Source organism: Macrosteles quadrilineatus, unplaced genomic scaffold, assembly GCF_028750875.1.
Source record: "Macrosteles quadrilineatus isolate MER2022 unplaced genomic scaffold, UCM_ALF_1.0 Scaffold_3__2_contigs__length_128488019, whole genome shotgun sequence".
Lineage (NCBI taxonomy): Eukaryota > Metazoa > Arthropoda > Insecta > Hemiptera > Cicadellidae > Macrosteles > Macrosteles quadrilineatus.
Window position 1 is genome coordinate 100,228,026 of NW_026542596.1, and position 25,771 is coordinate 100,253,796.

Sequence of the window (25,771 nt, forward strand, 5' to 3'; positions counted from 1 at the left end):
ACACAAGTCTATTGCAATGCTATAGATACTGATTGTGTCAATTGATTTTGCGGCCCTACCTAGGGATGTAAAAACCTGCTCGGTCCCCAAATGACGTTGACAGCTGGAAATAAAAGTTCTTATCATTAGATTAGAACTGCCAGTATATAATGGCATGTAATGACTAAAGGTTATTGCAAAGGTTTGCAACAGCAATAAACGACAATTAGATTAAGAAATGCAGATAATTTGACTAAAAAATTACTATTGTATACTGAAGCTGAAGGTAATTCTAGAAAATTATTTTACATCCTAATAAATTCACAGCAGGGATTTTCTAAATAATCGTGTGTAGATTTGGTGCACTGTAAAATTAATAAAGCGTTTTTCGTGTTCTAAATCTCCTTTTGAACACAATAAAATTAATACAATATTTAATTTCTTGCACTCCTTTTAAAATTGTCTATATCATATCTCCGGGTGAATTAAAGTTATCCATAATTTCACCACGCTTAAACATACCTTGCTGTGATTGTAAACATCTCAGCTGCACTTTTTCATGTATTTTCTATAAAATCCAAACAAACACCCAATGAGATTAGGGTTGCATTTTCCTTATAGATATATATTATTCTATTTCTTACTCATTACATTACATGAGAATGTCATTTCAAACAGCCCTCTATGATAAGTTATTTCGAGAAACCCTACAATCCATTTATGCTTCGTAATCTGATTTAAACAATCCATTTGTATACGCTCATTCAAGAAACCAATGATCTGACTAAAAATCCAAATCCTAACCTATATTACTTCACTATGATTTGTCATAGTAATACATTTTGCATGATATTTCTCAAAACACATAGGGTAATTGTCTAATTTGGTAGCAAATATGTATTAAGTTTCAAATATTTACTTTCTCTGTACTTCCCTAAAACATGCTACACCTCTCGTCATTTCATTAGTAAACTCTATCTCCAGAAACCCCAAACTTATCGTGTTTGACAATGATTTCCAGCAGTAATAACAACTGTAACACGATAGCACAATAATCAGTCTAGTATACTGGGTACGGGGCGAACTCCCGCGGCGCGGCACAACACTACTTGGATAATCCCAACCGGAAGTTGGCCACCTGGGGTGGTCACGTGACGTCTTCATACATGACTGGCGGGATTGGTGAGAACTAACACCTGGAATAGTGATTGGGCCTGGCAGGGGGAGTACAATTATATCGTGCGTCGTGCGGTGATCATAGGTTGCGAGTGTGTTTTTCCAGTATTAACAAGAGATAATACCAAACGCTTAAAACTGCCAAAATCTCTGAAGTTATATTGGGTATGTCATGGATTGTACCCGAAGTCCGAGACGCTAACGAACTCCATAGGCTGCCAAAACACCCGTCTAGTATTTATATAGTACTTTTTATGTACGAAGCTATGTTGCGCCATTGAACAGCGCCGCGTACGTGTTTGCAATGGTTGACGGGCCCTGCCTTTGTAAATTACCCATACATGCTAGTAAAAAAACACTAAACGGGGGTTTAAAGAACAAAGAACCATCCGTACGACCTTGGATTTAGAATTTTTCAGTAACGATTCTTTAATAAATTGAAGCAGTTTAAAATTGCCGTTTTTCTTCTACATTCAAAAGAAGATTTTCAGGCTGTATTATACGATACTAAACATATTGAAACCACCATACTAGATAATATAATCATCTTCAAAATGTCACCTTAACTTTGATTCTACGTCAAGTGTAGCCTTCGGAAACACAAAACCCCCAAACCCTTGCGTTTACACGAAACGGTAGAGGGCGGATCCGGGTTTATATGAAAAGAAACACGAAAGTCATTAAAATGGGGTATAAAATAATCATTAGGTTTTAAAACATTTTATTGACGTTAATGTTAAACAAATACGGATATAAAATATATCAACAGAAAAGAGAACTCTTAAATTTGTCATAGATACCCCTACAAGTTCTCAATGTGCCGTTTAGCCGTGGAGCAAGTTTCCAATCTATGCTGTAAATTGTCCTATACACCGGCTAACATCGCAAGGTTGATTGATTCTACAGCATTGCGAATTCGTCCATGCTCTTGGAGCTTTTGAGGCATTGATGGTACTTAAACTTGGTCTTTTACATAGCCCTATGGAAAAATCACAGACCGTAAGGTCAGGAGATCTAGGGGGCCATTTGAGAAGGGTCAAGTCATTATCGTTACATCTGCCAATCCAACCTGAGGTAGCTTCTCATTGAAGTTACGAGCATAGATATTAGGGAGGAGGATGAGGCAGAGTTTTCAAACTAGCGACACCACCTTAAAATGTAGGAGGAGTCCGTCTAAATGGCTCCGAAACTAACGCTGGACGGTTATTAAAGATAAACTTGAGTCATAATGAAAAACACAAAAGGTTTTTTTCTTGAATTGTAATGATTTTGAAAATGATTTAAACACGTCCAAGAAATACCAACACTGATTATTGGACAGCTGATTATAAAACTTGGGAATTTAAGCACATATTTCAAATATTAATGTGGGACAAGAATTGGCTGAGGTAGATGCCATTAAAACTAGATGATTCTTTTATAAACGCCCTGTATTAGCTTTATTGGATTGTCCCTTTTATGTCTTCAGTGTTTATGAAATATACGATTTGGGATTTGAAGGTTTTTTCGCCCCTGTTATTTAGCAACATGAATAGTACATTATCCTTGATACAATGAGATAAGAAAGGAATGACGATAATAAGACTGGGACGGAGTCGTCCGGTAATCCAACTATCACGAATTGTGGATATTTATAGACATGCACTGTGGATGCGATACTCCCTGGTGTGGAATTAACGTCCGCACTAGTGAGTACTAGGCGTACGACTACCCGCAGTACTATCCTGATAATTAGACCTATTCGTTAATTACAAGGCAAAAATGTGTTTCGGATTCCACTATAAACTGTAGGTCCCTTAGTTGCCATTAGCTATATGGGCTATTATATTAATTAATAGCTGTGTCTAAGGAATATGTCGACCTCAGTCAAGAATACAAGCAAACAAACAATTAATTAGATAATCATAGTCTTACCATTAAAGCCTATGCCTATCCCATCTTATTTAACACAAGAAAAATGTAATACAAATTAAGACAAGGAGAATAGGTAAGATAATTTTAAAAGTATCTTTGCAAACGAAGTACAACTATACAATGTATACGATGGAATAAGATAATCATTTACGAAAGTCTAGCTTCTAAAAAATGTAGAACAAAGTAATTGTACAGTTAAAGAAGAGATCAGATCCAAAGTTAAGATCAGATACTGTAACTGTGTATACTACACGAATGGCAAACAAAGTACAAACGTCGATGACATAAATAGGGACAATCATGGGAAAGAAGCCGTGAGAAAGTCCCAGCAGTGTGGCCAACCTCGCAACAAAAGACTCATTATTTCCCTCCGTGCCGCAAACGAACGAATTGCACGGTTTTCAATTTCCATCCCAAAGAATTCCGCATTAACATCTGCCTGTTTATCTCTTATTCTTCTTTGTTCCACGGCGTCGATAACGTAAATAAGAGAGAGAGAGAGAGAGAGAGTGAGGGGGGAGTATTGAGAGGGTGAGTCGCAGGGGAAGTAATTTAGTTTGGTTTGAATCAACAGGTCGCTCACTCAAATCCCGGCAAAATGAATAAAACATCTGACGCTGTGTGGGTGGTTTGTTGGGTTGAGTTAGTGTTGATCACACCTCACGTCCTCGCCTACACAGATTCATATAAAATGTATGGTAGAGGTAGAAATGTGTAAAATCAACTTCATTCTGTATGTCATTTATTTTAGACGGATCAACCTCTACAATTTATCGATTTATATAAAATTCCCCAACCTCATAGAACCTGCAGACTAAGCGAACCCATCTAGATTTCTACTAAAATATTCCCTTAAAATTTAAAGAATTATTACCTACTAGCAGAGTACCCGTCCTTCGTACGGGGTTGGCATATTAGTATAAAATGCTTATTACAGTTATGGGAGAGGACTCGGTTGAAAAAAAAATTGGTCTTTTAGTTTATAACGTATCCTATAGTGTAGCACACATATACCATAGGCCTAATGTTCTACCACTGCACCTACACCATAGAAAAAAGTAAAGTTCTCATTGTATACCAAAATTTTTTGCCCCAACAGACGTCGTTCTGTCCTAATGTGGTTTTAGTGGTTTTATGTCAAATGCTCGTCCATTTTCAAGATGAGCTTGTTCGTATCGCTCTATCACGTCCTGGTTGAAGTTCGTTTGCTACGCTTATTCACCTTTAGGTTGGAGCTCGTTCGCTGCGCTCACTTGCCTTAGTGTTTAGCTCGTTCGCTCGTACGTTACTCGCCTCCAGGTTGAAGTTCGTTCGCTATGCTCACTTGCCTTTTGGATGCAAATTAGCTGTTTTCATAAATTTAAAAAAATAATAGTGCTGCGCGCTGTTGGTAAACCTGTTAACTTTTTAATGCTCTTGAACATCTCAGAATCAAATCGTTTAGTTGAACCAGCTGTTAAGATTCTTAAATTCCATTTAAATATAAGTACTCATAAGGTTAACATGGGGAATTACAGAGCCACTGGGCTGGAGCCCGAAGGATTTTTGAGATAAGAATATGCCCAAATGTTAATCGGGAATGTGAGCTATTATCATGCCAAATTTCAGCCCAATCCGTCCAGTAGTTTATGCGTGATTGAGCAACACACAAACACACACACTTTCAGATTTATAATATTAGTAAGATAAGATTCAAATAATATTAATTTTAATGAGTTATTAGGTTTGCTGCTGCTACGGGGAAAGAAATTATGAGCTTTTTTATTGAAATGTTGATAGCTTGGTATGATATAAACAAAATTACCAAATTGCATTAAAATGTGTCCATAAACAAGTAATGTACATGTACAACAGCTTAGTTATCATCCATAAGAATAACATGGGAATTATTAATTAACACTTTTTCAAATTTCCTACATAACAGTTAGGCATGCAAAAACTCTTCAATGTACTTAAGTATTTATTTTATAAGCTCTAGTCTACAAAATGGTTTAGAAAGAAATTTATTTTTTTAGGGCCAAGAACGGGATAACCATTTTTCACCCCACAAAACCCCCATCCCCTTTTGCAATCATGCTGGTTCGTGAACTCGTGCGAATAAATGAACGTTTACACGTCTGTACCAAATACCATCAAAATCGGACCCTTTTTGCTCGGGTTATCGTTACATTGTATTCCTAATTGCTCAACTGTAAAGAATAATGGTTATTTGTGTAGGGTAACAAGTGGGCAAAGTGGAACTTTGCTGCACACGGGAGAAATGTTTACTCTCATGTTTGGGAAAGTTTTTCGAGTGTTATACATTGTATTTTTGCTACACTTACTACAAAGCATAAATAGGCTAGGTAATTGTATGTGGCCTACGAAGAGGTCAACTTGTACTATGCATTTTTTCAAATTAACAAATTCAAAGCCTAAATGAAATTCCCTCACAAACAAATCAAACCCTAAATGAAATCGTTTCACAAAAAAATTAGCAAATAAAAATCCGAATGAAATTTCACAAAAATAAGTTATCAAAGTCTGAATATAATTGTTGGTTATATGTTTATGTTAGCATGAACCAACAGGTTTATAGCTAAAATTTAGTCGTTGTATGATCAAATTAAACTTGTTATATTGGTCAAATGGAACGACAAATAAACACTGCCCAACCTGATCGATTTAGCAGTATTGCCAACTTGATTTCAAGCATACCCGTATTACGTGCCTAATACAATCACACTATTTTGTGTTGTTAGGTTGAAATACTGTAGTGCGAAAAAGTGAAATAAGTGCGATAAAGTAAGTGAATGCATGAATCAGCTACTTTGCGTGCTAGAAAGCCCACTTTGACAAATAACTGTATAAAAAATAATTGAAGGGGTTATGAATGAACATTAAAGAAAAACAGAAAATAATCAATAATGTTCTACCATCCCATTCGTAAATAGTATACGTTTAGGACGATAAAATGGAAAATTAAGTTATTTTATATTACACCGAATATACTCTACTTATATATATTCTGTTGTAGGCATAATAATTTGTTGTCTGCAAACGTAACATAAGTTAAGTGACTGTAAAATATTTAGTTCTCGCAGGAAAGTAGTAGAGTCGCGTCGCCATATATACAGCGCTGCAGATTCATCTAATGGGAGGACCGATGCTACTAGATGTCGAAAGAGAATCCATTTCTCTACCTGTGTAAATATATAAGTACGTGACTCATCCAGTGATTATCATAAAATGGTTTCCTGGACTAATTACATCTCAGTAGCGGAATTTGTTCTCCTTTTGAAGTTTTGTAATTAATTACAAGAATAAATCATTTTACAGAGCCTATCTAATATATATATATACGTCCGTTATATACGTCCGTGAACGCGATAACTTGAGTCATTTTTGTCCGATTTTGATGAAATTTGGTTTAAAGGTGTAAAGCGGGATAAACTTGAATGAGTTCGCGAACCAGCACGATCGGACCATGGGAACGGGCCTTTACGGGGGGTTTTATGGGGTAAAAATTGGTTTTTCTCACTTTTGACCCTCAAAACACATAATTTCCCGATTTCTCTTTAGACCTTTTTAAAGAGATTATAAAAGAACAAATAATTTAGTATATAAAAGTATTTTTGTTCGATTGTTAGTAACGGAGAAAATTAAAAAAATTGTAAATTTAAAATTACCATGTTATTCTTATGGAGAATATTGTCAGATGTTGTAGTTTGCTTGTTTATGCATATATTTTGATCAAACTTGGCAAATTTATTTATTTTGTACTAAGCTATCAATATTTTACTCAAAAACACACTATATTAGTTTCCTTGTAGCAGCAAACCTAGGTACTCGTTAAACCTAATGTTATTAAAATATATTTAACTGAAAATCAATTCAGACAAATGGAAATTCGCTTAGTCGGCAGGTTTGCTGCGGCGGGGGTATTTGTATTTCCCAATTTGCAAAACGAGGGTAAACTAGAAAACCCATACGATTAAATGTTACTATCACAAGAATATATCAGATATGTTTCTATGCCAATTCATAGAAAACACTGAAACCCACCATCGTGTGAGTTTAAAATTAAATTGAAATGGAATAAAAACAATTACAGACATTTTTGTTGACTTTATCAATCAACTTAGAATTTTTATTCTCACAAATAGATAACATTTTCAGCTGGTTAATTTATATGTGTGCATGTCACTTTTATGCTCGAGAGCTGTAACATAATATGGAACTCTCTTTGTCTTAAACTTCACCATTTCAATCAAGTAATTGTTATCGATGTAAATTTTCATACATAAGAAAACTATGAAAACAAGGATACAATTACATTAATGTATTTTAAGCTGAATATCGAACAGGGAAGCAAATAAGGTATCCTGGCAACAGAATACACAACAGTAGACTACTAAATGAATAATGATGTTTTCCCACAGTAATTCCAATGAAAAATACATGAGTATGAAGGTAAATATGACTACTTTATCCAGTAGTGTAACAAGTTTTTTATAGTTACAAGCTAATATGACATCGTAATCATTTTGTAAAAAACATGGTAATTTGCCTGAACTGTACATCCATCCAATGGCGATTCTACTACATCTGGTATTTGTGAAAAAGACTTCATTTGTGAAATATCACAAAGACCAGATCACCCGGCAAGACAATGGATGTAAATTTTGGACAATTTAAATCCCTATTCTGGTTGAACGGTGTGATAGGAACAAATGTTACTTCATTGAAAACACTGAAATATCACACAGGCAAGGTTGTCTATAGTGTATCGATAACATTGATGTACGCAAGTGAGGTACTCATCTACCTGTACAGAGAATTCTATGATGGTGTTGATAGTAGAGCAGAAAAGGCTGTGAGATTAATAGAAACATCTTGCATAGAATTGGCCATGTTCAAGGCAATACTTGACCATAAGACTATAATATCTATAGCCTTGACCCTTGAGAAGATAAATTGTGAGCTTTTACCACAACATGATATTGAAAATAGCGTGGTTATTCCACAGTTGTTCCAAGCTTCCTCATGGGGTATTGCTGGCCTCGTCTTCTTAGGTAATGCCTATGGAGGTTGGAAGTATCTGCCACGAAACTTTCCCGTCACATATGTCTATACAACTTTGCATTTTACAAGCTTTTGGTTCGTGCAAGGTTTGACCATCGTAATATTCCTGAGCAGCATTAGAAATACACAGCTCACGATTGTAAAAGGAATTACGAAGATGTATGAGACAAATAGCGAATCTTTCAATGAACCTTTGACTCAAAGAAGGACTACAGGAAGACAGCTGAACTTAAATCTCCTTCAAGTAGGACACTTCAAAATCTTGAAACTTTTGCAAGGAGAGCTATCAAACGCAGAAATTAAACATAAAGAATACGTTAGGATAACTGCTGTGGAATTGATAGTCATCATTGTGGGGTATCACACATTGTGGATTATAAAGGAAAGAAAAGTGGCATTGGATATGTATTTGTACACAACATTTTCACTCATTGCGATTTTATTGGCGATGGTCATGATGGTGAATCAACTACAACAACTGAAACAGCAGACAGGTCCACAGTTGTACTACTGTCAGAGTAAGTCTCTGCGTAGAGATGTCAAACATCAGATGTTAGCAAACATCCATCGCTCCTCTCCGTTCTCTTGCCGAGTTTTCAACATGGACTTGGGACTCGTCAGTGAACTTGTAGAAGTTGTAGTTTTATTGGTGGTCACGTTTACCGTTGTATAGGTTTAATTTTGAGTGTAGAAGCTGTGTTCAGGAAATTGCTTAAGCTGGGTTTTCCTAGGTGCGGAAGCGGAGAGCGGAGAGAGGAACGCGGAGAGCGGAATTGAAATAGCTGGGTTTTCCTAGGCGCGGAATCGGCGAGCGGAGAGGAACGCGGAGAGCGGAATTGAAATTAACATGGCATTCCGCTCCGCTTCTAGGAAAACAGTAACATTAAATTGCTTAAGACAAGTGGAGTCCGCTCTCCGCGTTCCTCTCTCCGCTCGCCGATTCCGCGCCTAGGAAAACCCGGCTTAACATGGCATTCCGCTCCGCTTCTAGGAAACCCCAGCTTTACCCATCTTTGAGTAGTTATTCGGTTTGGGGTTGCTCCATTACGGCTAACATTGAAGTAAACACAAAACTGACATTGATGATAAGACACATTACTCTTGAAAAAAGTCTCTTTGGCAATGGCACAATGTTGCGGGAACCATTTATGATCAATACTATACACCAAATGGCATCAAATATACATTCATTTGCCACAACAATGAACTCTCCAGCCGTTATAACCTGAGTAATAACATTTTTAAATTATCCCTGTTTTTTGGGTCACCCCGTAGTTTTTTAATTGTTTTAGAACTCGAGTTAGAACGTCCAGGCACTTAAGGACTCTTAAGTGTATAATTCATCAACTTATTAATTTTATTCTTTACAAAATTTATAAAAATTTATTGTATTTGTATGTTGGTTTTCCTCAAAAGTAATGTCTGGGAAACGGAGTAGCCTGTAAATACTTTTGCGGATTACTGATCAAGTCAATGACTAGGGAACTAACTAGCTAATTTTCAATACTGTAAAAACTACTTTTTTCCTGAATAGAACTAATATAACACAGGCTTAATGTAAATAGTAATTTTTTTCGCTTGCAAAGTGTCTATATATACAATTAATTAATTTTAGAATTAATTGTAAAACTGATATAAACCACGTGTTTGGACATTATTATGTTGGTGTTTTATCAAAACTAGAAATCGTCCCGTGGACGAAAACTCGACAAGAAATATGTAGTCTACAGACTTCTCCGTTTTTCACTCTACGCTGTAAATAAAACATGTGATTGGAATTTCATCCTTTTGTTTTCATTTTCTGTTTTTATTGCGTTGTTATTTCGTCACCAGCATGGCAACCAATAAGGTACACGTTATTCCTTTTTTATTTTAAATTAATTGTTGTGCTTATTTTTGAGCCTATTTTTATTTATATAGGGATTTTGCATATCCACAGGAAAATATCTTTCCAACAGTATCCGTCGATTGTCCCTGCGATGTACACGAGCTGAGAAAAAGGGTTTTAAAGAAACTTGCTTGTCCATTGATATATAGATAACTGTGGCATTTATCTATGATTTAATAAATTTTCATACAGCAGATATATAAGAACATGATTATTCTGGGCGTGCATTAATTGCGCATTGCGCCCAAGAGTTCCTTAATAGCGCTAAGCGGCTAAGTCCTCAAAGGGTCCCAAAAAAAGTTCCTTAGTTGCGCCCATCTTGCGCCCAAGTCCAAGCCAGGTAGGGGTGAGTTGCAGGCAGAAGGAATGTCCTTGTTTACATGTTATCCTAACTTATCCTAAACTAACCTAATCTTTGTTTGAAGTTCATTGTTGGTGATGGTGAGTTAATGTTGTTGAAAGGTGTATTGCGGACATTTTCGGACATGGTAAAAAACGATACATCAAACCATGTTTTGGTGTTGGTGTATTGTTTTTTACCATCGTGATTCGTGATGGAAAATATCCGCAATAAACCATTGAATAACATTAACCTAATCTATCCTAACCTAACCTAACCTACTCAATTATAGAATCAACGAGGGCCGCCACAGTGCAATTGAACGTATTGAGTAGCTCCCTGGAGTAGTTGGCGCAATTCAGGAATACCTGACTACCTGACTCAGGTCGGTGGGCGCAATTAATGTCCTCAAATTATTCTCTCTAGCGTGCTCTTCCCGGGTATGGCGGCTAGTGTTTCCATAAATTGCAATATAAATATAATCAGCTGTTTGGTATATTAGTATAAATTTCAAAATATCCATCTGTTCAAATGTAAACAAACATTTTGTCCATAGGATAACATAGGAACTTAAATGGTCAAAGCCAGGCAGAGCTCTGATGGAATTTAAAACATGTTTTATACGATGACAAATCTATTTGCCACGATCGATCCAACGACACTTTGGATATGGTGACAATACCATAAATTATGTTATAAATGCGGTTGATGTACATACCAATCATAAGCTTCTGACAGCAATAATGTAAAAACATATTGGTAAAATAGGATCTACTAGTGTACCTGTTGCTCGAATTCGAGCAATTGCAAAGTAATACAGACGTTATTTCAAAGCGAATAACAGTTATAATTTCCGATGACTTAAAAGAGTCAACTCGAAGATAATGTAATCAATCACTCCACTCCAGTTATCGAAACTGAAAACGAACTATCTTGTGTGTATGTCATGTGTTTTCTATGAACAACTGTAATTAATACAAATTATTCATCCGTTCAAGTAAACAAAATCTTTTATCCATAAGTATACATAGGGATTTTGATGGCCTGTGGGGCAAAGCCCGAGAACTTTTATTACTGGAATTGGTGAAAGGGGGCGTCTACACAAACAATACTTCATTTTGACACATCGTTTGTAAAAATCCGTCCGTTATTAACGGAGGAGTAGTGTTTCGTAGAAATCGCCTTCACGTATTATATATAAGGATTCGGCTTCAAAGACTCTGTATGGAGTTACTCCTGTATAATTTAAATGTGTCTTAAGCCCCTGTAAAGTAGGTCTACTACACCTTTAACCTTATTTATGATCTCATTTTGACGATGGATGAATTATTAATGGAAACATCAAAATGAAAAGGTAAATCGTTCCCGGGTTATGGTCCTACGGTAATGTTTCCAAAAGTCTAGACAGGAACTCTGAAGCCCATCTTTAGCTCAAGGACATCTACGGAAGGCTAGACTGATAAGTCAAATTACTGCTGAGCGATAAGTGGCTTATCATTTGATGACGTCATTGCTTGTTTACTTCCAGACTGAGCTTACTAATGCCTAACGTTCTGGGAACACATCTGTCAGTGTTTAGCCTTATTTTGATTTTTACAGGTCTGGGAACAAAGCACTTTTGGAAAACTAATTGCGTTGGTTAATAACTAGCAAATATATACACGATAGTTATACTAATTCCTGAGCAATGTAGTTTTTATAACATTAAATTCTCAATACACAATTGATTGATGAGTGTCAAATTACTTTATGAAAATCACACCGATACTATAATTGATTTTAATTATTGGAGTACATCATCCAAAATAAATTTCGTTGAACGTTGCAACTGCTGTAAACCCACTCTATTAAAAATGCGTCTTTAAGATAAAACGTTAACTCGCATTTTTATTGTTATTACTATCGCTGTATTCAGAGTGTTCAACGAAGACGTTTAAGACGTTTGATTATTTATCACTAGCCTATGTTAACACTAGAAACTTAGAAACATTACACAACTTATAAGGTTGATTTCAAATATATTCTGTAAATGCGCAAGCTTCTTAAACTTTGTAGGACTAAAATCGTGTCGGAACACTTCGGCCCAAGTAACACTTCGGCCCAGTAACATTTTGGCCCGAAACCCTCAGATGTGGCCTACGGTCCAACTCTCTACCTGCCCACTAGTAACACTTCGTCCCAACAAAATATTTGACAGGTTAGGTTAGGTTAGGTAAGATTCTACCGATTCTCCGTCATGTGAGGTCAGAGGATGCAAGGGGTGACGGTTGGGCGACATTCAACCAGAGGGTGGTTGCAAAGTATACAGGTCATGTACCTCTTACTACCTGAACTGCGTTCCTCAACCCTTGTCAATTTTTCGTCGGGCCGAAATGTTACTCCATTAGCTTATTTAATCATCTGTAAAAGCGAATGGGACGAAGTGATACTGTTTTTCTAAGAAATTTGAGTTTGGCCGAAATGTTACTGGGCCGAAGTGTTACTACATCGCAACAATAGCTGCATGTTGATAATTTTACTAATTCGCTTCCTATAAGAATTCCTTTCTTGAGTTATTACATGGTTTGTTTACTGTGTTGCAGTTTTGAAACTTATTGTTGTACGGCTTTTAATTGAAGAATACTGTATGACTAAAGCCATAACAAAATAGCGCGCAGCTTTACTGAAAATTAAGTTCGAGGAATTACTTTTAATGTTGAACAAAAAGTGTTGTGCGTGGGACATTGCTTTTGTTTACGTAATGGAATATTTTGTTGGAAACTAGTACAGTGATAAAGAAAGTAAGTTTTAAGGAAGCAAATTGTTAAAATATTCCATTTTGTTTCTACAAATATTAGGAAGCTGAAAAGTACATAACATATTTGTTAAACCAATACATATTATACAGGCACAATATTACATCTTATCAATGTGTAGGTTTAGTTTGTTAAGATCTTATTCAGACTCAATTTACTGTAATTGCATTTACGCCACACTACTTTATTTTTACGAACTTCCCACGCAAGGATTTAGTCCAGAAAACAGCTGTTTGCCGCCAGCTTATTCAAATGGGGTTTCATTGCGTACTACTGTTCTGCAATGAGTTTTACCGGACACTAATCAGCTGATTATACTGTATTTGCGTGGCAATGAGTGGTTATAAACAAAAACATAACCTCACTTAGAGGTTATGACTAGTGATGTTTAGTCCTTTAGTTGGTGGAAATATATACGGATTTGTACGGATTAAGTAGTATAGCGTAAACTATCGTACGTAACTCGTCCAAAATGTGAGTACCGGACTCGTATGGTAATCCCGTACTCGACTTCGTCTCGCACGGGAACGACCACACTCGTCCGGTAAACACTTATTTTCAGGACTAGTAACGTAATATACTATTACAGACACAAAATTACATCTTATTCAGTCACAATTTAACTTCCAGACGCATATTTGTATCCTATTTAAATGCATATTTAAGTTTAAACTTTTACGCCACACTACACTATTTTCGAACTTCCCACGCAATGATTTATTCCAGAAACAGATTTGCCACTAGATTAATCTAATGGGGCTTCATTACGTATTACTGTACTGTAATGGGTTTTACGCCACACTACACTATTTTGACGAACTTCCCATGCAAGGATTGAGTCCAGAAAACAGCTGTCTACCGCCAGCTTAATCAAATGGGGTTTCATTGCGTACTACTGTGCTGTAATGCGTTTTACCGGACACCAATCAGCTGATTATACTGTATTTGGGTGGCAGTGAGTAATTATAAAAAAAACATCACCTTTCTTAGAGGTTATATGACTAGTGATTTTTAGTCCTTTAGTTGGTAGTAATATATAAGGATTTGTACAGATTTAGTAGTTTTGCGTAAACTATTGTACGTAACACGTCCAAAATGTGTGTACCGGACTCGTATGGTAATACCCTACTCGACTTCGTCTCGCACGGGAACGACCAAACTCGTCCGGCAAACACTTATTTTCAGGACTAGTAGGCTAACGTAATGCTGTATACTATTACGCCACACTACACTATTTTGACGAACTTCCCACGCAAGGATTTAGTCTAGAAAACAGCTGTTTACCGCCAGCTTAATCAAATGGGGTTTCATTGCGTACTACTGTACTGTAATGAGTTTTACCGGACACGAATCAGCTGATTATACTGTATTTGGGTGGCAGTGAGTAGTTATAAAAAAAACATCACCTCTCTTGTGATTTTTAGTCCTTTAGTTGGTGGAAATATATAAGGATTTGTAAAGATTTAGTAGTATGGCGTAAACTATTCATCCACGCATAAGCATAGATATACCTGCTCATAGGTTCTCATAGTAGGCCTAATCATACGAAAATGTTTTGCATACGTACGCAAGGTCACATTTTTTTACGTCTAATCTACCAGGTTTACGAAGTTTTCGTCCGAACTACAGTATAAACGCAAGTCTCATAGTCATGCTCTAGTCTGTGTTTTATCTTTTATCTAGTTGATAGCTTATCTAGGCTCAATATTTCGTCTTATCATTCATAAGTCTACGTCCTTACAGTAGTTATAAGCAAGCTTCTATCTTCATGAGAATTTACGTTCACCCTAGGGACGTTTAAATGATTCCTTAAACACATCCATTAAATAATTACTATTCTCACACAAAACCCACATAAGATTCTCTCGGAAGATAGAAATCAATTTATTCCGTCTCGAGTCAGTCGGGCAGGTTTGGCAAATGAACGCTTTGAGACGCGCCGAACCGCGTATAATGGCTACTAACTGCTTATCTGGCCTCTTATCTGCTCAACAGCCTATCAGGGGTAATTATAGTCCTCGTTAAACTTTATGTCTGCCAAATTGGTGAAGGCGGACAGCTTCGAGTCGCTGGCAATTACACACCATTGAACGCGGTTGAGGAGCGATCGTTGTGTCCTAGGTCACCACATCAAACTTGTTTTTATCGATTTTTCACTTCATCTTGCAGTATTTTATAGTTTAACTATCTACAAAAGTGAATGTTTATATCGAGTCAGATAGAGGTTTAATTGTGGTATACGGGAATAAAGATGATTTTGGGAAGCGATTTACTTCTACTAGGGACCGCGCTAAGCTCCATTTGTATTCATTACAAATAAATAAGACTGACACGTACGGCCTTGAACGCGCCTGTGGCAGCTGCGCCAGCCATTTTGTGAGGGCGCCGGTCCGGGCTCTGCCACCCTTGTGATCGATAACTGTGTGAGGCTAGGTAGCCTCCAGCCGGGTCTCTAGCCTCCCTGTGTGAAGGGTCGGTTGTAAAAGTAATACAGCCTTCGAATACAGTTGAATAGCCTAACTTCAGGAGGGAATTACTTTGTTGAAGACCTTGTGCGAGGCTAAGTCTTTTCCAGGTAGCTTTGAATCCCTTTGAATAGGGTCTCTGATCATTCCTCAACTTCTTCTGGTCAACCTTCAAATAGAGTTTGGTGTGGATATTTCATTTTTGAGGTTCAGGAAAGGTAGTGTCGGTGGAGGCGCGTCCTGCAGAAGAATAGTATTTTTGCTGTCGAAACTATTGTACAATCACTAGATCTGTGGGAAATTCCTCACATAACTAAGCCTAATCTACCACAATCTAACGAAATTATCTGTTACTGGGGAGAAATTGTCCGACAAATTTCTCCCCCTTAGTTTAAGATATTTGTCCCTTTGAGTGACTTGGTATAAAGGTATTGGTGTTAAATAAATAACTGCCTTCAACCATTACTAAAGATATTCAACCCCTAAAGCAATGTCTTTATTGACAATATACTCTCAATTATATCTGGGAGACATGTTTATGTTTAGAGTGAAGGTGGGTTTACGAAGAACCAACACCATAACAAGATGTCCACATTTCCTTATTAACTGACAGTTTTTGGAACAGCGGTTCAGAGGTAGTAATTCTGTTATAATTCTGTTTTCATACAGACCCAGTAGACCTACACATGCTTTGTGAACCCCTAAATCAACGTAGGTCTATATATTTTGTAGAAGTATTCCATCATCTACCCTATAACTTCTATCAGATTCAAAAACGTCAAATTACAACCTTTTACTCAAAGACTCCTACAATTCCTGGGCCCTACAACCGACGACTGTTTCAAATGCTAATCTACTAACAACCGAGGAAAGCTTTGAATACATTGAAAGTTTCCAGACAATAGGAGTGGGCGTTGTGAGGACCAAACTGACAGACAGGAAACGATGAGTCACAATCCCCTGGTGTGGAACTCCCCTCGGCAATTTATCTGATTCGCTCCCCCAGTGGGAGTAGGGAGGGGGAGTGGGGAGTGGACCACTCGATACTACATAGGGAGTGAGGTACAATGTTGCGTCATTAGGCGCTCTATACAACGTATGTTGGGGTTCAGGTGAAATTAGCTTTAGCCACTTTTCCTTTGTCTTTGCTTTGGTGTGGGTTTGACCGATTCGTGATCTAAATGATGAATAATTTAAAAGTGATATGGATTTACTATGGTTAGTTAAACAAAGTCAGGTTCTGCTGAAAAATTAGCCAAATGAGGTAGATTTGGGATGGATAAAGTACATAAGCTATAGAGAGAGTATACAAATGAGTTATATTTATTTATTTCCTAACGGTTTACACCAGTTTACAAAATGGATAAAATGCTAACAAGATGTCTACATATGAAATAATAAAAAAGTGGTAAGAGCAAGAACACATAGCTTACTAAGAATAAAAACAAGTAATAAATTAGTACTATATCAATGAAAATAATAACTTAAGTAACAATAACAAGAACAATAAAACAAATTAACAATAATAACAAGGAGTAACAATAACAATAATAGTTAGAATGACAGGACAAGATGGAGACAGCAGTGAAGAACAGCAATAATGTTAACATTCTGGTACTGTATTTGATGATATAATATGTTTTAGATATAATAATGAATCAATTTTGACCGGCAAGCAATACAAGTTATAATGAATGAATAACTTAAAGCTGTATATTGAGAAAGTCAGACAAATTTGGCAGAGAATGGAAGAGGTTTTGTTCTTTGATAAAAAGTCGAATAAGGATTTGTTTGATCATTATAAAACTAAGATTGTATATGGAAGAGAAACGAATAATGGTGTGTATAGAGGAGATTAGACACAGAAAGCAGTGTGTGGAAGAAGCTTTCTGTGAAGGCGAAGAAAGTGGGAAAAATGAAGTTGTGTTGTTGTGTTTGAATTAAATCCTAAAGAGTCCTAAATTCCAAACTATAAAGATGTGATTGGAGGAAAAGCGAGGAAATGGGACATGTATGTTGACCAAAATAAACAAGTGACGTTATATTCTATAATATTAGTAACTTCAATTAGTGTTACTGTAGGAGGAAATCAAACAAAATACGTGGAAATAGAGGAATGGACGTTACAGAATTTAGAATTTAAACAAGGGGAACTACAAAGATTATGCTTTTTATGGCAGATATTAGGAATCTAAGTCTGTCTTTGGTGGAAGTAAGACAAACTAGGAAGTCTTAAGATGTAATGAGGAAATGAGGAAAATTAGTGCGGTGGTGTACTAATAAAATTACATTGTAAATATTAACTGCCAATAATGAGGATGTGAAATTACAACCAGCTTTTGTTACGCAAAACGATTGATATTTTCTGCTAAGGATAAGGAAGAGAGAAGGTAGTCTCTAAGTATTGCAGAGTTTATGTATAGATTTGTCCCTACTATCGATGTATGCGGTCTTTGGAGGAAGACTTTTTGCATCGAAAGAGATTTGTTTATCCCAAAAACTGTGTTTGGATGGAATTCTTCAAGCATCGAAGAGTGAAGAGTAAACTGAGGAGTTTTGTCCATCTTAAATAAATTGTTTAGAAAGAGGAATTTAAGCGTGGAATGAAGAGATTTGTGTATACAAAATGGCGTTTAGGAGGAAAACTTTCAAGTGTATTGTTTATTTCAAAAGTCGAGTTCTGAATGAGGACTTCAAGAATTATTAAAGTGAAGAGTAACGTCTGCGTAGTGTAGTTAAACACACGAGAGGAAAAATTGAGGAATTTGATATAAATGAGGTTTATTTTACGTGAGAAAGCATGAGTACATCTTTGTTCTGTATTAGAGGAGATTCTCAATGAATGAGTGCATCATTGGAGATTTACATATGGTCATATAATGGGAATTACAGATAGACTGTTAGAAAAAAGACATTTAAATTAATACAAATAACAGACAACATGACTGAACAATCTAAAATACGACGTTTAGAAGAAAGAATTAAAGCATAAAGTGAAGCGTTTTGTTTATCTTAAATTTTTTTCCTAAGTAGAAAAGGTAGAACCCGAGATATTTTATTTTTGTTATTGAACTTGAGAAAACTGATTGTAGGCCTACGCATTTATACGGTTGTAAATATAATGCTCACGTTTGGGCATTCCATGTACATTTTACATTTTCCATTTTGCTTTTTAGTGCTTTGTAAATGCATCTTTTTGTTTTAGGTAAATTTTACAGCGTGCTTTTTACACTTTGGTTCAGAATTGACTGTGAAATAGTAAGGTAGACATCACATCTATATAGCCCATCCAAATTGAACGTGGTTGATTATACCATGTAAAGTTGTACAATTAATTGTCAAAATTCTATTGTCTCTTTCAGTTTTTAATACTATAATAAATTAACAAACATTATATAGATTACGGATAAGTTTTCCTTTCAGTTTTTTGTTTTTGCTTGGTTGTGAAGTTGGAGAACAAAATGAATCGATAAGTAACACAACAATAAAAGTCACATGATCAAACAAACGACAGTTTTTTTATCAGTAATAAATCTAAATTAATATTTTACACTTTTTTTTAGTTAGCATTGGGGGTTTTGTAAACACGTATTTGAAGGGGATAGTTAAATTTCTAATAGTGCTTTTGGTGGTTCTTACACACTAAAAGTAAAATATACAAACTTGAATTGTAGAAAAATAATTCTTTAATTCTTAATTCTTTAACAAAAATAATCGCTATTATTGCCTAAACTAACAATTTATCTAAATGGCGTACAACAGTTGTAACTTCTTAAAAAAAATTAATAAATCAAATGAAAAAGTATCGTTCCAGAGTATCAGTATTTGAGTTTGATTCGAAGGAATAACAAGCAACGAAGTAACATTTGGTCCACCTATCCTTGCAGTAGAGTCATTTCAAAACGTGGCAGATAAAAAATATTTTTAAAAACCTTTATGCTGGAATGGGAATATAATAAGTGAGTTTTGTTTAACCATCCTTAAATGCAATATTATTGTAAAACACTCACTCTATTTTATAAGTACTAAAAATTGCCTAAGTATTCACTATTAATATATTATTATTAATTATTAAGTATTAATTGATTTATGACCTAACTAGGCTAATAAAAAAAATCAATTCAGCATAATCAATTGTATAAAATGAAAGGCGCTGCTGTCATGTTCTGATTTAGACGGATAAATAGGTGATAATTAGGCCTATTTACCAAATATTAAAAAGAGTGCTTCTCGTGGGCTTAGCGTTAGCTTCCAAGCTCTTATAATAGCCTGTTGTGTTTGTATTAACAATTTTCTAATTATTTTTAAATTAAGTATTGGATGCCTTACTATATCAACGAATCATCCTATCTGAAGTAGATGGACGTACCTAGATAAACTCTCTAGACACTCTGCTAAATCTTATTTATTAAATTTGTTTTAAAAAACTAAATGGAGGCTTTTTTTGTAATAAGTCATTATCTAATAAGGAAATATATACGAGAATCAGATGCCGTTTAAGGAGAGTTAAAATAGTTTGGTTCTCGCAGGAAAGTTGTGGAAGCGCATCGCCATATATACAGCGCTGCAGACTGAGTGGATGGGAGGACCGATGCTACTAGGTGTCGAAAGAGATTCACTTCTCTACTTTGTTACTATAATTAACTTACTATTCCGACCTTGTCACTCTTTGAGAGTACAGACGGGTTGGTTACTTACACCTCAGTAGTGGCCCTTGTTCTCCTTTTGCTTTTGAATTAGGCCTATGTGATTATAAAAATAAAATATCCTTTCTGCAGATTTTATGTGAGGTAAAGCTAGAAATTTAATCGTAAAATATTACAAAATGCCCAAGCTGCATAGGCCTAGTTGTTAGTCTGTGATTATACTATTTATAACCGAAAATCACCTTGGAAAAAGGACGTTTTAAAGTACACGTAATAGTAACCCGTAAATTTCTCAGTTTTCCCTTTGAATATCGCCTACTTTGTCGAAAACTGGAAATCTCTATGGTGCACATGTAATGGACTTAAGGGTCCCATTTGCAGATTATTATGCCGCCTTTGGCTTGCTGGGGGCCTGTAGTCTAATGCTAATAAACTGTTTTTGATACAGAAAAATTATAGTGGGGCAGTTAATTTAAAGGGGGGGGGGGGTTGTAAATTGTATACACTTTTCAATTATTTGTTGAGGGGGTTACATATCAAAAATTCTAAATTCCTTTAATATAGGGGGTTTTAATAGGGGGGTTATATTAAATAGGGGCTTAAAGTTATTGAAGTTTAAAAAACGCGTTATGTTGTTTTCAGATGTCTTTCATTTGGATTTCGGGAGGGGCGGTTAAGAATTGAAAATGGGGCTTTTGAAAATTGTAATTGGCACTATTGTAAAGTTTTATTTCTCTAGCACGATTCTAAACTGCTTTAATCCGTATACCAAATTCGGCCACTTTCAAGGTTATTCATATAAGAATAACAAGGGGAGAGGGTAATTCGATATTTCAGTTGGGAGGTTTAATATTGTAAAATGTTACTTTACGAAAAAGGTGCCAAAATAGGTGCATAAAGGTGCCCTACTTTAAGTATTGGATATACTTGACCATACTTCAAAGAATTTATCAGAAATAACAGTTTTTTTAACATAATTTATAACATGATGTGTTATACATTGATTACTACATAGCGTGGAATACATTTCAAAGAACACACAACATAAAAGTAGTGAATAACATGTACCACAGATAAATAATAAGACCATTGCTGTTTTCGGCTCCGAAAGCTGGATTATAAAGAAGAAAGGGCAATTGTTATTTTACAAGGTCCTCAGGGCGTATTGCCTCAACACTTTAAACAGTTTGAGGCATAAAACCAAGAAATGAGCCAGCGTTATGAAGTTCGATAGTATAACAGGATAAGGTAGAATACAGAGACTATCGTTTTAGAGAATTAGTCTTTAGAAAAACCATTCTCACAAATCAGATGGAGTTTGAAGAATAAAATAAAGAAAATTCCAACTTAATTAAAATTGAGACTATTAAAGAATATGTAGGAAGGTTTAGAGTAGTTTGTATTGGGAGCGTTTCATAAACTCCAAATTTCACAAACTCCAACGCTTAAAATATTAAATAAACAGAGTGGTTCATAACCTCCAATTTTCATAAGCTCCAAATCTATAACATTCAAATAATCACTGTTTCACAATGTCCAAATTTCACAAACTCCAACGATAAGATACCAAATAAACAGTGCGGTTCATAATGTCCAAATTTCATAACCTCCAACGGTACAGTCTGGGCCAGAAGTCTCTACAGTGGTTGCCACAGTCAGATAGCAGGCACCGTTCGCCAGCGCTCAACTACTGATAATACGTGCATTTTATGATTGAAGACCACTCAGCTGTGTGACTCAAATATGTGTTAGCACACAATGTGCAAATCAAATTTACATTTTTACATTTTTAATACCTTTAATTCAAGCTTTCAGCTGAGTTTCTTAACTGTTCCGTCTCTCAATTAAAAAGCCAATTATTACATTACAAATATCGTAAGAGATTTTTTTACCGATGAAAAATTTTAAAACATATAAATGTGTTTTATAAGTATATTTTCTAATAGCTGTTAAAATTTCATAATGATTACAGCAGTTGTTTTTTTGTTATGTGTATAAAATAGCCCTTTGTTAGAAAAGTGCCGAAAACCTTGTACTTTATTCATTCTACCCACTAAAAGGATGAGTTTAAACTACATAAAAAGGTAGAAACTAACATACATAAACGCAGAAATACATTTGTATAAGTAGGATTTAACTTATACATCATATTGTAGGTATACTGGTCACGTTTCAATAAAAGCTCATACTCGAGTATTTACACTTTTTTACTCGACAGCAGTCTCGTTTTCTCTTTGCAACTTAATGTGGCTAGTTCAATAATGTTAAAGTTTTGACAAGGTGATAATTTATATTTTGATTGACTTTTCAGTGGAGAGCTAAGCATTGTATACCTTTTATTTACCAATAAAAATGCGTAATCACAAACAGTGGAGTCTTTGACTGTCGTATAAAATATTAAGGTATGAAGTTGTTGTTGTTGTAACGATTATTGCATATTCTATTTAAAAATAGTGTTCAATGTAAATAATTCAACAAGTTATTAGATAGGTACCTTTTAAAGTTTTTAGATTCTATTTAGCAAATTTCCCTATAAGAAAGTACAGTAGCTATTACCGTAGGTGGCATAGTAAGACCTACTTTTTGATTTTGATGTCCCCAGAGGCCAAAAACACAATTCGTTAAAATTGTTATATTTGTATATATATGTGTACAGCTGTCCGTGTGAAAGCATGCATTTTCTAAATTTAAACCGACGACAGTCAGGGATTGCCCTGGTGTCTTAAAATGGTTATTGCGAAAGCAAGACAAAAAGGAAATTTTAGTTTCTTAAATTCAGAGGGTAATTCGGATGAAATCATCATTATTCTTTGGATTATGACTATTTCTCCTTTAAAATTGCCACTGATAACTTTTGCTTCAATCATTTTTGGTGTCATTTTTAGCGAATTTCCTTATAGGGAAATAAGCTATTACCGTAGGTGGCATGGTAAGACCTAGACCCGGGATGGATTTACTCTTTCATTTTGATGTCCCCAGAGGCCAAAAACACCATTCGTTAAAATTTTTATATATTCAATTCAATTCAAACAATTTTAATTAATGCAATTTTTTTATTAAATACATAATCCCTTGTGACATGCAAAGCACGCGCGGGATGAAAAACATATTTTTCTTAATACATTTCATTTTCTTGTTTCTGGCAGAAAAAAGCTCATTTTTCCTTTTTGTCACTTAAACAGAACAGTGAGTAGACATTTCCTATTGCAACAGTTTTAATCATATAAATAACACTTAGACAAATTAGAATAATTTAATAAGAACACGGTTTTTAGAAAGACAATAAACTCTACATGCAAATATAAATATTTATTTATCTAAAACAAAGCTAAAAATAAGTTACAGATTAGTTATGCTATATTATGATTGATAGAAAACAACAAAGCTTTTGACTTTATCACAGACCTTTTATCATTATAAACTTCATTACCGAACATTTTTACAAACGCATTAAAAAATTTTGGACCAAGACAACAAAACTGATGTCTACTAGTTTCCTTTCTGCTAACAAGTAATATTGTGCTGATCGAGATATTCTATTGACAGGTTTCATTTCAAACATGTACGGAAACGGATATTAAAAAACAAACATAATCAAAGAGTTTACGTGCAATTGATTGAAGGTTAAAAGCTCTTCATGTTCAAAAAGATAACTTACTCTATCATATTTTTTTAATCCAAAAACAGCCCTCAGTGCATGTCTTTGGTTCGTGATGACAGGTTGTAATATGGTAGGATAAGTACCCCCATAATGTACTATTCCATATCTCATCACACTTTCAAATCAGGAGATGTATACCTTTTTTAAATGCTCACTCTTAATGTTGTCTCTTAAGTGATATAAAGCATAATTTATTTTCCTTAATTTAATTGAAAGTTGTTTTACATGCTGCTCCCACTTTAAATGATGATCAACAAACAATCCTAGATATTTAACATATTCTACTACTTCAATACAACTGCAAGAACAATTATACAAACAAGGGTGTTTACGGTACAATAAATTAAATTCATTTTGTAAATTTTCTCGTGATTGATTATAATGTTTTGAGTGAAGTGCTTGATTTGCAATTTGACAACCCTCAAGGAGTGGTTTTGGGCCCCATTATTTTTTGATATATATAAACGACTTGCTGGAGCTTGATTTATGTTAAAAAATATTTGCCTATGCTGATGACACAGCTCTTGTGTGCTCAACTTTCAATAAAAGGTCGCTGAAACTAAAAATAAGAAAAGATTTAGACAAGATATCAAATTGGCTAATTGAAAACAGATTGTTAATAAACTCCTTAAAATAGAATTGTTTATTTTTCGATGTTTATATATAACTAACGATGTACGGAGGGATAATGCTACTTATTATTTAGATTCAGTGATATCACTACCGACCGTCCCCCCTCCGCGCACTTCCGGCGTTCGAGGCCGGGTAACACTGGTAGCGGTTCCTCACTCCGTATTTACTCGAGCCGTGCGTCGATTTTAGGATAAGTAAAAACAGTCGATGATGCGTAGAACCTTTGCAATAATTAAATGCTGCTAAGTTTCATCGTAGGTGAACGCATTGCTTAGAATCTGTTTTAAATTACACAAGAAATGACAATATGTATACATGTACTATGATCTGCTAATATTTTTAATGGTTACGTAACACTAAACATTACGTCAAGTTATTTATAGGCCTACTAACTGTGAATTTATATTTATTCTGTGATTTACCTTTCGGGTTTTGGACGACTTTCAACTCGATGTATAAAAAGTATATGTAACATAGTTACTACTCGGTGTAACATATTATGTTTTTCCGAGGGAAATATATTCTTCAATAACCACTAACGATTAAAAATGATAAAATTGTAAGTAGAACCTTTGTTTTAGTAGGGTGATCCTTAATCCGAGTAGTTTTTGCGTGGACTAAATAAGATCGATATACGGTTTACTGTTAGTTTTTTATATGTCAAAGAGTCGTTTTCACCAAAATTGTTACTGTTAACACGCATAGATTTTTTACTAAACTCTGTACTACATTAACATTTCACTTCATGACGGTTACCCCTATTGTATTAAAATACTAAACGGCCCAATCCATCCCATGTATTCCATCCCATGTATTACATATATTATCGGTATTATACAACATACGAAAGGTGACAGTGGATTGGGCCGTTTAGTATTTTTATTACAATAGGGGTAACCGTCATGAAGTGAAATGTTAATGTAGTACAGAGTTTAGTAAAAAATCTATGCGTGTTAACAGTAACAGTATTATTTATAAATGTATTTAAACATTATTTTTTAATGTTTTGGTGTAAATTTTATATTTTTGAAATGTTTTAGTTTTCCTGCAAAGTGATCTGAAGGAAAGTGGTAATTGAGTTTATGTTTTGAGTATGGAATATTCGTCTCTACGGCCACCAGAACAATCAAGTTGTACAGATAATTAATTGCTAATGAGAGGAAAACATATACACAATTTAACATAGGTGATGAATCTTACTCAAGGTGAG